At 39.7% G+C, this 11,161-nt stretch overlaps 9 non-coding genes and 3 pseudogenes across 9 annotated transcripts; 1 reads left to right on the top strand and 11 right to left on the bottom strand.

Moving 5' to 3' along the window:
* Positions 1–1,069: 1,069 nt before the first annotated feature.
* On the bottom strand, positions 1,070–1,188 carry LOC114775082 (uncharacterized; annotated as a pseudogene).
* Positions 1,189–3,217: 2,029 nt separating this feature from the next.
* On the bottom strand, positions 3,218–3,336 carry LOC114775071 (uncharacterized; annotated as a pseudogene).
* A 926-nt stretch (positions 3,337–4,262) lies between these two features.
* LOC114775068 (uncharacterized) lies at positions 4,263–4,381 on the top strand (annotated as a pseudogene).
* A 1,440-nt stretch (positions 4,382–5,821) lies between these two features.
* Positions 5,822–5,903, bottom strand: trnas-uga (transfer RNA serine (anticodon UGA)). Its single transcript has one exon. It is a non-coding gene; the product is annotated as a tRNA-Ser (tRNA).
* A 516-nt stretch (positions 5,904–6,419) lies between these two features.
* trnaq-uug (transfer RNA glutamine (anticodon UUG)) lies at positions 6,420–6,491 on the bottom strand. The gene has a single exon. It is a non-coding gene; the product is annotated as a tRNA-Gln (tRNA).
* Positions 6,492–6,926: 435 nt separating this feature from the next.
* trnaq-cug (transfer RNA glutamine (anticodon CUG)) lies at positions 6,927–6,998 on the bottom strand. The gene has a single exon. It is a non-coding gene; the product is annotated as a tRNA-Gln (tRNA).
* A 714-nt stretch (positions 6,999–7,712) lies between these two features.
* Positions 7,713–7,794, bottom strand: trnas-uga (transfer RNA serine (anticodon UGA)). The gene has a single exon. It is a non-coding gene; the product is annotated as a tRNA-Ser (tRNA).
* Positions 7,795–8,310: 516 nt separating this feature from the next.
* trnaq-uug (transfer RNA glutamine (anticodon UUG)) lies at positions 8,311–8,382 on the bottom strand. Its single transcript has one exon. It is a non-coding gene; the product is annotated as a tRNA-Gln (tRNA).
* A 420-nt stretch (positions 8,383–8,802) lies between these two features.
* Positions 8,803–8,874, bottom strand: trnaq-cug (transfer RNA glutamine (anticodon CUG)). The gene has a single exon. It is a non-coding gene; the product is annotated as a tRNA-Gln (tRNA).
* A 714-nt stretch (positions 8,875–9,588) lies between these two features.
* On the bottom strand, positions 9,589–9,670 carry trnas-uga (transfer RNA serine (anticodon UGA)). The gene has a single exon. It is a non-coding gene; the product is annotated as a tRNA-Ser (tRNA).
* Positions 9,671–10,186: 516 nt separating this feature from the next.
* Positions 10,187–10,258, bottom strand: trnaq-uug (transfer RNA glutamine (anticodon UUG)). The gene has a single exon. It is a non-coding gene; the product is annotated as a tRNA-Gln (tRNA).
* A 435-nt stretch (positions 10,259–10,693) lies between these two features.
* On the bottom strand, positions 10,694–10,765 carry trnaq-cug (transfer RNA glutamine (anticodon CUG)). The gene has a single exon. It is a non-coding gene; the product is annotated as a tRNA-Gln (tRNA).
* Positions 10,766–11,161: the final 396 nt, after the last annotated feature.

Here is an 11,161-nt window from a genome sequence, read left to right as displayed (position 1 = left end):
AAAAAAAAAAAAAAAAAAAGGCGGGTAAAGGGGAAAACATACCAAAGAAAAGAAAATACCCCTTAACTTACTTTAAAAAAGTTAACAAGTGATGTAAATACTTTCATTTTAAAATTTTACAATAGTTCAAGCTTACAGCACCTGGCCATTCCCACTGTAGTCTCCCCCAATCCACAGTACTAACCAGGCCCAAGCCTTCTTAGCTTCTGAGATCAGACAAGATTGGGCATTCTTCAGCTGGCATGTCCCGTAAGCAACTCTGCTTGAAAATCTTGGACTTTAAACAAAAGGGCTTTGAAACATTATAAAGTGCGAAAACTCCCGCTTTACTGTCAAATTATGATGGAAAAAAGGCAAAAAAGCTAACAAAGCCATGTAAATACTTTCATTTGAAAAGTTTTTCAATAGTTAAAGCTTACAGCACCTGGTATTCCCAGGAAGTCTCCCATCCAAGTAATAACCAGGCCCAAGCCTTCTTAGCTTCTGAGATCTGACAAGATTGGGCATTCTTCAGCTGGTTTGTCCGTACACAAACTCTGCTTGAAATCTTGACCTTTAAACCAAAGGGGCTTGAACACATATCAAAGAGTGAAAACTCCCGCTTTACTGTCAAATTATGATGGAGAAAAGGCAAAAAGTTGGAGTGGTAAGCTTTTATTTTCAAACAACAAATAAAGTGCACACCTTCTAGAGGCAATGCAATACTGGGTCGATGAATGGAGCGGATGGAGCAGGCCCTATTGCCGACTCCCTGTTCTAAAAATCCGCTTAATATGACATATCAGATATTAAATTGACATCAGGGTGCGTAGCACCTGAAGGCCGAGGGCTGGAAAACCCCACCTAATCGATTCAGCTCCACTCCACTCCATAGCCAAGCCTGTGAATGATCGTTGTAGAGCACACACAGACAAAGAAACCTGAAGAGAAGTTTAAAAAAAAAAAAAAAAAAAAAAAAGAAAAAAGGCGGGAAAACATACCAAAGAAAGAAAATACCCCTTAACTTACTTTAAAAAAAGTTAACAAAGTGATGTAAATACTTTCATTTTAAAAGTTTTACAATAGTTAAAGCTTACAGCACCTGGCATTCCCATGTAGTCTCCCATCCAAGTACTAACCAGGCCCAAGCCTTCTTAGCTTCTGAGATCAGACAAGATTGGGCATTCTTCAGCTGGCATGTCCGTAAGCAAACTCTGCTTGAAAATCTTGGACTTTAAACAAAAGGGCTTTGAAAACATTATAAAGTGCGAAAACTCCCGCTTTACTGTCAAATTATGATGGAGAAAAGGCAAAAAAAGCTAACAAAGCCATGTAAATACTTTCATTTGAAAAGTTTTTCAATAGTTAAAGCTTACAGCACCTGGTATTCCCAGGAAGTCTCCCATCCAAGTAATAACCAGGCCCAAGCCTTCTTAGCTTCTGAGATCTGACAAGATTGGGCATTCTTCAGCTGGTTTGTCCGTACACAAACTCTGCTTGAAAATCTTGAACTTTAAACCAAAGGGGCTTGAACACATATCAAAGAGTGAAAACTCCCGCTTTACTGTCAAATTATGATGGAGAAAAGGCAAAAAGTTGGAGTGGTAAGCTTTTATTTTCAAAACAACAAATAAAGTGCACACCTTCTAGAGGCAATGCAATACTGGGTCGATGAATGGAGCGGATGGAGCAGGCCCTATTGCCGACTCCCTGTTCTAAAAATCCGCTTAATATGACATATCAGATATTAAATTGACATCAGGGTGCGTAGCACCTGAAGGCCGAGGGCTGGAAAACCCCACCTAATCGATTCAGCTCCACTCCACTCCATAGCCAAGCCTGTGAATGATCGTTGTAGAGCACACACAGACAAAGAAACCTGAAGAGAAGTTTAAAAAAAAAAAAAAAAAAAAAAGAAAAAAGGCGGGAAAACATACCAAAGAAAGAAAATACCCCTTAACTTACTTTAAAAAAAGTTAACAAAGTGATGTAAATACTTTCATTTTAAAAGTTTTACAATAGTTAAAGCTTACAGCACCTGGCATTCCCATGTAGTCTCCCATCCAAGTACTAACCAGGGCCAAGCCTTCTTAGCTTCTGAGATCAGACAAGATTGGGCAATCTTCAGCTGGCATGTCCGTAAGCAAACTCTGCTTGAAAATCTTGGACTTTAAACAAAAGGGCTTTGAAAACATTATAAAGTGCGAAAACTCCCGCTTTACTGTCAAATTATGATGGAGAAAAGGCAAAAAAAGCTAACAAAGCCATGTAAATACTTTCATTTGAAAAGTTTTTCAATAGTTAAAGCTTACAGCACCTGGTATTCCCAGGTAGTCTCCCATCCAAGTAATAACCAGGCCCAAGCCTTCTTAGCTTCTGAGATCAGACAAGATTGGGCATTCTTCAGCTGGTTTGTCCGTACACAAACTCTGCTTGAAAATCTTGAACTTTAAACCAAAAGGGCTTTGAAAACATTATAAAGTGCGAAAACTCCCGCTTTACTGTCAAATTATGATGGAGAAAAGGCAAAAAAAAGCTAACAAAGCCATGTAAATACTTTCATTTGAAAAGTTTTTCAATAGTTAAAGCTTACAGCACCTGGTATTCCCAGGAAGTCTCCCATCCAAGTAATAACCAGCCCAAGCCTTCTTAGCTTCTGAGATCTGACAAGATTGGGCATTCTTCAGCTGGTTTGTCCGTACACAAAGTCTGCTTGAAAATCTTGAACTTTAAACCAAAGGGGCTTGAACACATATCAAAGAGTGAAAACTCCCGCTTTACTGTCAAATTATGATGGAGAAAAGGCAAAAAGTTGGAGTGGTAAGCTTTTATTTTCAAAACAACAAATAAAGTGCACACCTTCTAGAGGCAATGCAATACTGGGTCGATGAATGGAGCGGATGGAGCAGGCCCTATTGCCGACTCCCTGTTCTAAAAATCCGCTTAATATGACGTATCAGATATTAAATTGACATCAGGGTGCATAGCACCTGAAGGCCGAGGGCTGGAAAACCCCACCTAATCGATTCAGCTCCACTCCACTCCATAGCCAAGCCTGTGAATGATCGTTGTAGAGCACACACAGACAAAGAAACCTGAAGAGAAGTTTAAAAAAAAAAAAAAAAAGAAAAAAAGGCGGGAAAACATACCAAAGAAAGAAAATAACCCTTAACTTACTTTAAAAAAAGTTAACAAAGTGATGTAAATACTTTCATTTTAAAAGTTTTACAATAGTTAAAGCTTACAGCACCTGGCATTCCCATGTAGTCTCCCATCCAAGTACTAACCAGGCCCAAGCCTTCTTAGCTTCTGAGATCAGACAAGATTGGGCAATCTTCAGCTGGCATGTCCGTAAGCAAACTCTGCTTGAAAATCTTGGACTTTAAGCAAAAGGGCTTTGAAAACATTATAAAGTGCAAAAACTCCCGCTTTACTGTCAAATTATGATGGAGAAAAGGCAAAAAAAGCTAACAAAGCCATGTAAATACTTTCATTTTAAAAGTTTTTCAATAGTTAAAGCTTACAGCACATGGCATTCCCACGTAGTCTCCCATCCAAGTACTAACCAGGCCCAAGCCTTCTTAGCTTCTGAGGTCAGACAAGATTGGGCAATCTTCAGCTGGCATGTCCGTACACAAACTCTGCTTGAAAATCTTGAACTTTAAACCAAAGGGACTTGAACACATATCAAAGAGTGAAAACTCCCGCTTTACTGTCAAATTATGATGGAGAAAAGGCAAAAAAAGCTAACAAAGCCATGTAAATACTTTCATTTGAAAAGTTTTTCAATAGTTAAAGCTTACAGCACCTGGTATTCCCAGGTAGTCTCCCATCCAAGTAATAACCAGGCCCAAGTCTTCTTAGCTTCTCTTCAGGTTTCTGTGTCTGTGCGTGTTTTACGACAATGATTCACAGGCTTGGCTATGGAGTGAGGTGGAGCTGAATCGATTAGCTGCGGTTGTCCGGCACTCTGCCTTAAGGTGGGATGCCCCCCGATGTCAGTTTAATATCTGATACATCCCCCAGCCTAGGACTACATATTAAGCGGATTTTTAGAACAGGGAGTCGGCAATAGGGCCTGCTCCATCCACTCCACGCATCGACCCAGTATTGCATTGCCTCTAGAAGGTGTACACTTTAAACGCTGTGTTGCAAATAAAAACTTACCACACCAACTTTTTGCCTTTTCTCCATCATAATTTGAGAGTAAAGCGGGAGTTTTCACTCTTTGATCCGTTTTCAAGCCTCTTTGGTTTAAAGCTGAAGATTTTTAAGCAGAGTTTGCTTACGGCCATACCAGCTGAAGAAGGCAAGATCTCGTCTGATCTCGGAAGCTATGAAGGTTTGGGCCTGGTTAGTACTTGGATGGGAGACTACCTGGGAATACCAGGTGCTGTAAGCTTTAACTATTGAAAAACTTTTAAAATGAAAGTATTTACATCACTTTGTTAACTTTTTTTAAAAGTAAGTTAAGTGGTATTTTCTATCTTTGTAGTGTTTTGAAAGCCCCTTTTTTTAAAGTCCAAGATTTTCAAGCAGAGTTTGTTTACGGCCATACCAGCTGAAGAACGCAAGATCTCGTCTGATCTCGGAAGCTAACAAGGCTCAGGCCTTGTTGAACTCGGATCACTGGATTCAAAGTCCAGAGTGCTAACCATTACACCATGGAACCGCAAGTAACCTCACTTTTCAGTTAACAATTGCATCAGATGGGCAAACCACACAAGTTTACAAGAAAATTCTATAAAAGCATTTTTGGAAGAGGTTCATTTTAAATCAACAAACATAAAGGCAATGACAAGGACGGCTTGGTAATTTATTTTATTTGCACACCACCATAAAAAGCAACATGTCCTGGAGATTTGATCTTGAATTAATGGCAACATAACATTCTGGCAACATACAGTATGAATGAGTGTGTTACATAATTTGCTCAAGCTTGAAACTATGAGCGTGAACACGAGTCCAGAGTGCTAACCATTACACCATGGAACCGCAAGTAACCTCACTTTTCAGTTAACAATTGCATCAGATGGGCAAACCACACAAGTTTACAAGAAAGTTCTATAAAAGCATTTTTGGAAGAGGTTCATTTTAAATCAACAAGCATACAGGCAATGAACTATGGAACCTACCCCTGAGCAAGCAAGTGATTGTCATTGTGATAAACTGCAGTAAAAAACATGGAGCACACAATGAAATGCGTCCTCTGGATTTAACCAATCACCCTTAGTGGGTGTTGGGCAGCCATGAAAGGCTTCCTGTGAGCAGTGGGGACGGTACCTCGCAGTTTTACATTGGTGGTGAAACTAGACTGAATGTCTTCATACAGCTGTGAATTGCATCAAATGGTTGCTAATCATTCTGGGAACTCAAGCATGTCTAGAATACATTTCTTGATTAGGTGTCCAACAACAAACTTCAGAGTAAGGCCACACTGACTTTTGAACTCAAGTCATTGGATTCAGAGCGGTAACCATCGCTGCATGGAACCCCATGACGTTTTTACTTAATGAGGTGACTTACCATTTCACCAACAAAAAGACCAGCTCAGTAAGAAAATCCAAACCACAATCAGGCTTTTTCCATGAATTCAAGAAGAACAAGTATGTGAACGACTTTTGAACCTGCACAAGGAGATCTCATTGGTTTAAAAGACAGACTCCCTAAGCACGTAGACATCATAAACAAAGACGAGACAAAAGTGCAACTGTTTAGTTATTGATTCTTTCAGAAAGGAGTTAAATTCAAGTTATTAGCGACTGGTACATACAAAGTAAGTGAATGATTCCAATAAGCATCAGTGGCTCATTTTAGTTAATGAAAAACTAGTTCCCTTTTCCGCTGCGAGCAGGGTTCGAACCTGCGCAGGGAGACCCTATTGGATTTCAAGTCCAACGCCTTAACCACTCGGCCATCTCAGCTTTTAAATCTGAAACAAGCAACTCTCTGAGCGGGTCTTGACATTGAACCAAAAGATCCTGTTGAAGTCACACACCTCATCCGATTGGGGACAACTCCTGGTGTTTCAATGACCGCCATTAACTTGGTGAAGAGGGCAGTTCCTACAAACGCTTCAAGCAGTGTTCAAGCATGTGAAAGAAGACAATTGATATTCAACACCTTAACCACTCGGCCATTGCAAATAAATAGTGCTCGTGATTGCTTCAAAATGCAAATAGCTTTTATATTAGTGAACTGGACATCCTGAATGTGAACTTTCAGTTCCATACAATGTCACTGTATGAGAGTAAAATGCTTAAAAAACATTATGAGCATTGTTAAAAAAAGAAACTGTTGTTTTTTCCCTCATGACAATCGGCTCCAAACTGTATGCTGAGATTAAAAATTTAATGGAGAGTAAATTAAAAGAATTATTACTTTTAGATCAATTCATTAATGGTTCCAGTATAAGAAATTCAAAAGATTACAGGCGAGGTAGGTTCCACCGAGAGTTGAACTCGGATCACTGGATTCAAAGTCCAGAGTGCTAACCATTACACCATGGAACCGCAAGTAACCTCACTTTTCAGTTAACAATTGCATCAGATGGGCAATCCACACAAGTTTACAAGAAAGTTCTATAAAAGCATTTTTGGAAGAGGTTCATTTTAAATCAACAAGCATACAGGCAATGACAAGGACGGATTGGTAATTTATTTTATTTGCACACCACCATAAAAAGCAACATGTACTGGAGATTTGATCTTGAATTATTGGCAACATAACATTCTGGCAACATACAGTATGAATGAGTGGGTTACATAATTTGCTCAAGCTTGAAACTATGAGCGTGAACACGAGTTCTCACTGAGGGTTGAACTGTGATCACTGGATTTAGAGTGCTGATTGTTAAACGTTAAACCATGAAACTGACAATATGCAATTCCTTACAGTTTTGAATTGCAAAACGCATGCAATACAATTTGAACAAACTGCTTCAGTAAAGGTCCCACCGAGATTTGAACTCGGATCGCTGGATTCAGAGTCCAGAGTGCTAACCATTACACCATGGAACCTACCCCTGAGCAAGCAAGTGATTGACATTGTGATAAACTGCAGTAAAAAACATGGAGCACACAATGAAATGCGTCCTCTGGATTTAACCAATCACCCTTAGTGGGTGTTGGGCAGCCATGAAAGGCTTCCTGTGAGCAGTGTGTGGGGACGGTACCTCGCAGTTGTACATTGGTGGTGAAACTAGACTGAATGTCTTCATACAGCTGTGAATTGCATCAAATGGTTGCTAATCATGCTGGGAACTCAAGCATGTCTAGAATACATTTCTTGATTAGGTGTCCAACAACAAACTTCAGAGTAAGGCCACACTGACTTTTGAACTCAAGTCATTGGATTCAGAGCGGTAACCATCGCTGCATGGAACCCCATGACGTTTTTACTTAATGAGGTGACTTAACATTTCACCAACAAAAAGACCAGCTCAGTAAGAAATTCCAAACCTCAATCAGGCTTTTTCCATGAATTCAAGAAGAACAAGTATGTGAACGACTTTTGAACCTGCACAAGGAGATCTCATTTGTTTAAAAGACAGACTCCCTAAGCACGTAGACATCATAAACAAAGACGAGACAAAAGTGCAACTGTTTAGTTATTGATTCTTTCAGAAAGGAGTTAAATTCAAGTTATTAGCGGCTGGTACATACAAAGTAAGTGAATGATTCCAATAAGCATCAGTGGCTCATTTTAGTTAATGAAAAACTAGTTCCCTTTTCCGCTGCGAGCAGGGTTCGAACCTGCGCAGGGAGACCCCATTGGATTTCAAGTCCAACGCCTTAACCACTCAGCCATCGCAGCTTTTAAATCTGAAACAAGCAACTCTCTGAGCGGGTCTTGACATTGAACCAGGAGATCCTGTTGAAGTCACACACCTCATCCGATTGGGGACAACTCCTGGTGTTTCAATGACTGCCATTAACTTGGTGAAGAGGGCAGTTCCTACAAACGCTTCAAGCAGTGTTCAAGCATGTGAAAGAAGACAATTGATATTCAACACCTTAACCACTCGGCCATTGCAACTAAATAGTGCTCGTGATTGCTTCAAAATGCAAATAGCTTTTATATTAGTGATCTGGACATCCTGAATGTGAACTTTCAGTTCCATACAATGTCACTGTATGAGAGTAAAATGCTTAAAAAACATTATGAGCATTGTTAAAAACAGAAACTGTTGTTTTTTCCCTCATGACAATCGGCTCCAAACTGTATGCTGAGATTAAAAATTTAATGGAGAGTAAATTAAAAGAATTATTACTTTTAGATCAATTCATTAATGGTTCCAGTATAAGAAATTCAAAAGATTACAGGCGCGGTAGGTTCCACCGAGAGTTGAACTCGGACCACTGGATTCAAAGTCCAGAGTGCTAACCATTACACCATGGAACCGGAAGTAACCTCACTTTTCAGTTAACAATTGCATCACATTGGGCAATCCACACAAGTTTACAAGAAAGTTCTATAAAAGCATTTTTGGAAGAGGTTCATTTTAAATCAACAAGCATACAGGCAATGACAAGGACGGATTGGTAATTTATTTTATTTGCACACCACCATAAAAAGCAACATGTACTGGAGATTTGATCTTGAATTAATGGCAACATACAGTATGAATGAGTGGGTTACATAATTTGCTCAAGCTTGAAACTATGAGCGTGAACACGAGTTCTCACTGAGGGTTGAACTGTGATCACTGGATTTAGAGTGCTGATTGTTAAACGTTAAACCATGAAACTGACAATATGCAACTTCTTACAGTTTTGAATTGCAAAACACATGCAATTCAATTTGAACAAACTGCTTCAGTAAAGGTCCCACCGAGATTTGAACTCGGATCGCTGGATTCAGAGTCCAGAGTGCTAACCATTACACCATGGAACCTAGCCCTGAGCAAGCAAGTGATTGTCATTGTGATAAACTGCAGTAAAAAACATGGAGCACACAATGAAATGCGTCCTCTGGATTTAACCAATCACCCTTAGTGGGTGTTGGGCAGCCATGAAAGGCTTCCTGTGAGCAGTGTGTGGGGACGGTACCTCGCAGTTTTACATTGGTGGTGAAACTAGACTGAATGTCTTCATACAGCTGTGAATTGCATCAAATGGTTGCTAATCATGCTGGGAACTCAAGCATGTCTAGAATACATTTCTTGATTAGGTGTCCAACAACAAACTTCAGAGTAAAGCCACACTGACTTTTGAACTCAAGTCATTGGATTCAGAGCGGTAACCATCGCTGCATGGAACCCCATGACGTTTTTACTTAATGAGGTGACTTACCATTTCACCAACAAAAAGACCAGCTCAGTAAGAAAATCCAAACCACAATCAGGCTTTTTCCATGAATTCAAGAAGAACAAGTATGTGAACGACTTTTGAACCTGCACAAGGAGATCTCATTGGTTTAAAAGACAGACTCCCTAAGCACGTAGACATCATAAACAAAGACGAGACAAAAGTGCAACTGTTAAGTTTATGATTCTTTCAGAAAGGAGTTAATTTAAAGTTATTAGCGGCTGGTATAAACAAAGTAAGTGAATGATTCCAATAAGCATCAGTGGCTCATTTTAGTTAACGAAAAACTAGTTCCCTTTTCCACTGCGAGCAGGGTTCGAACCTGCGCAGGGAGACCCCATTGGATTTCAAGTCCAACGCCTTAACCACTCGGCCATCGCAGCTTTTAAATCTGAAACAAGCAACTCTCTGAGCAGGTCTTGACATTGAACCAGGAGATCCTGTTGAAGTCACACACCTCATCCGATTGGGGACAACTCCTGGTGTTTCAATGACCGCCATTAACTTGGTGAAGAGGGCAGTTCCTACAAACGCTTCAAGCAGTGTTCAAGCATGTGAAAGAAGACAATTGATATTCAACACCTTAACCACTCGGCCATTGCAACTAAATAGTGCTCGTGATTGCTTCAAAATGCAAATAGCTTTTATATTAGTGAACTGGACATCCTGAATGTGAACTTTCAGTTCCATACAATGTCACTGTATGAGAGTAAAATGCTTAAAAAACATTATGAGCATTGTTAAAAACAGAAACTGTTGTTTTTTCCCTCATGACAATCGGCTCCAAACTGTATGCTGAGATTAAAAATTTAATGGAGAGTAAATTAAAAGAATTATTATTTTTAGATCAATTCATTAATGGTTCCAGTATAAGAAATTCAAAAAATTACAGGCGAGGTAGGTTCCACCGAGAGTTGAACTCGGACCACTGGATTCAAAGTCCAGAGTGCTAACCATTACACCATGGAACCGCAAGTAACCTTGCTTTTCAGTTAACAATTGCATCAGATGGGCAATCCACACAAGTTTACAAGAAAGTTCTATAAAAGCATTTTTGGAAGAGGTTCATTTTAAATCAACAAGCATACAGGCAATGACAAGGACGGATTGGTAATTTATTTTATTTGCACACCACCATAAAAAGCAACATGTACTGGAGATTTGATCTTGAATTAATGGCAACATAACATTCTGGCAACATACAGTATGAATGAGTGGGTTACATAATTTGCTCAAGCTTGAAACTATGAGCGTGAACACGAGTTCTCACTGAGGGTTGAACTGTGATCACTGGATTTAGAGTGCTGATTGTTAAACGTTAAACCATGAAACTGACAATAAGCAACTTCTTACAGTTTTGAATAGCAAAACACATGCAATTCAATTTGAACAAACTGCTTCAGTAAAGGTCCCACCGAGATTTGAACACGGATCGCTGGATTCAGAGTCCAGAGTGCTAACCATTACACCATGGAACCTAGCCCTGAGCAAGCAAGTGATTGTCATTGTGATAAACTGCAGTAAAAAACATGGAGCACACAATGAAATGCGTCCTCTGGATTTAACCAATCACCCTTAGTGGGTGTTGGGCAGCCATGAAAGGCTTCCTGTGAGCAGTGTGTGGGGACGGTACCTCGCAGTTGTACATTGGTGGTGAAACTAGACTGAATGTCTTCATACAGCTGTGAATTGCATCAAATGGTTGCTAATCATGCTGGGAACTCAAGCATGTCTAGAATACATTTCTTGATTAGATGTCCAACAACAAACTTCAGAGTAAAGCCACACTGACTTTTGAACTCAAGTCATTGGATTCAGAGCGGTAACCATCGCTGCATGGAACCCCATGACGTTTTTACTTAATGAGGTGACTT

Source organism: Denticeps clupeoides, unplaced genomic scaffold (genome assembly GCF_900700375.1).
Source record: "Denticeps clupeoides unplaced genomic scaffold, fDenClu1.1, whole genome shotgun sequence".
Lineage (NCBI taxonomy): Eukaryota > Metazoa > Chordata > Actinopteri > Clupeiformes > Denticipitidae > Denticeps > Denticeps clupeoides.
The sequence above is the reverse complement of the archived record's forward strand: the minus strand, read 5'-3'. Positions and strand labels throughout refer to the sequence as shown.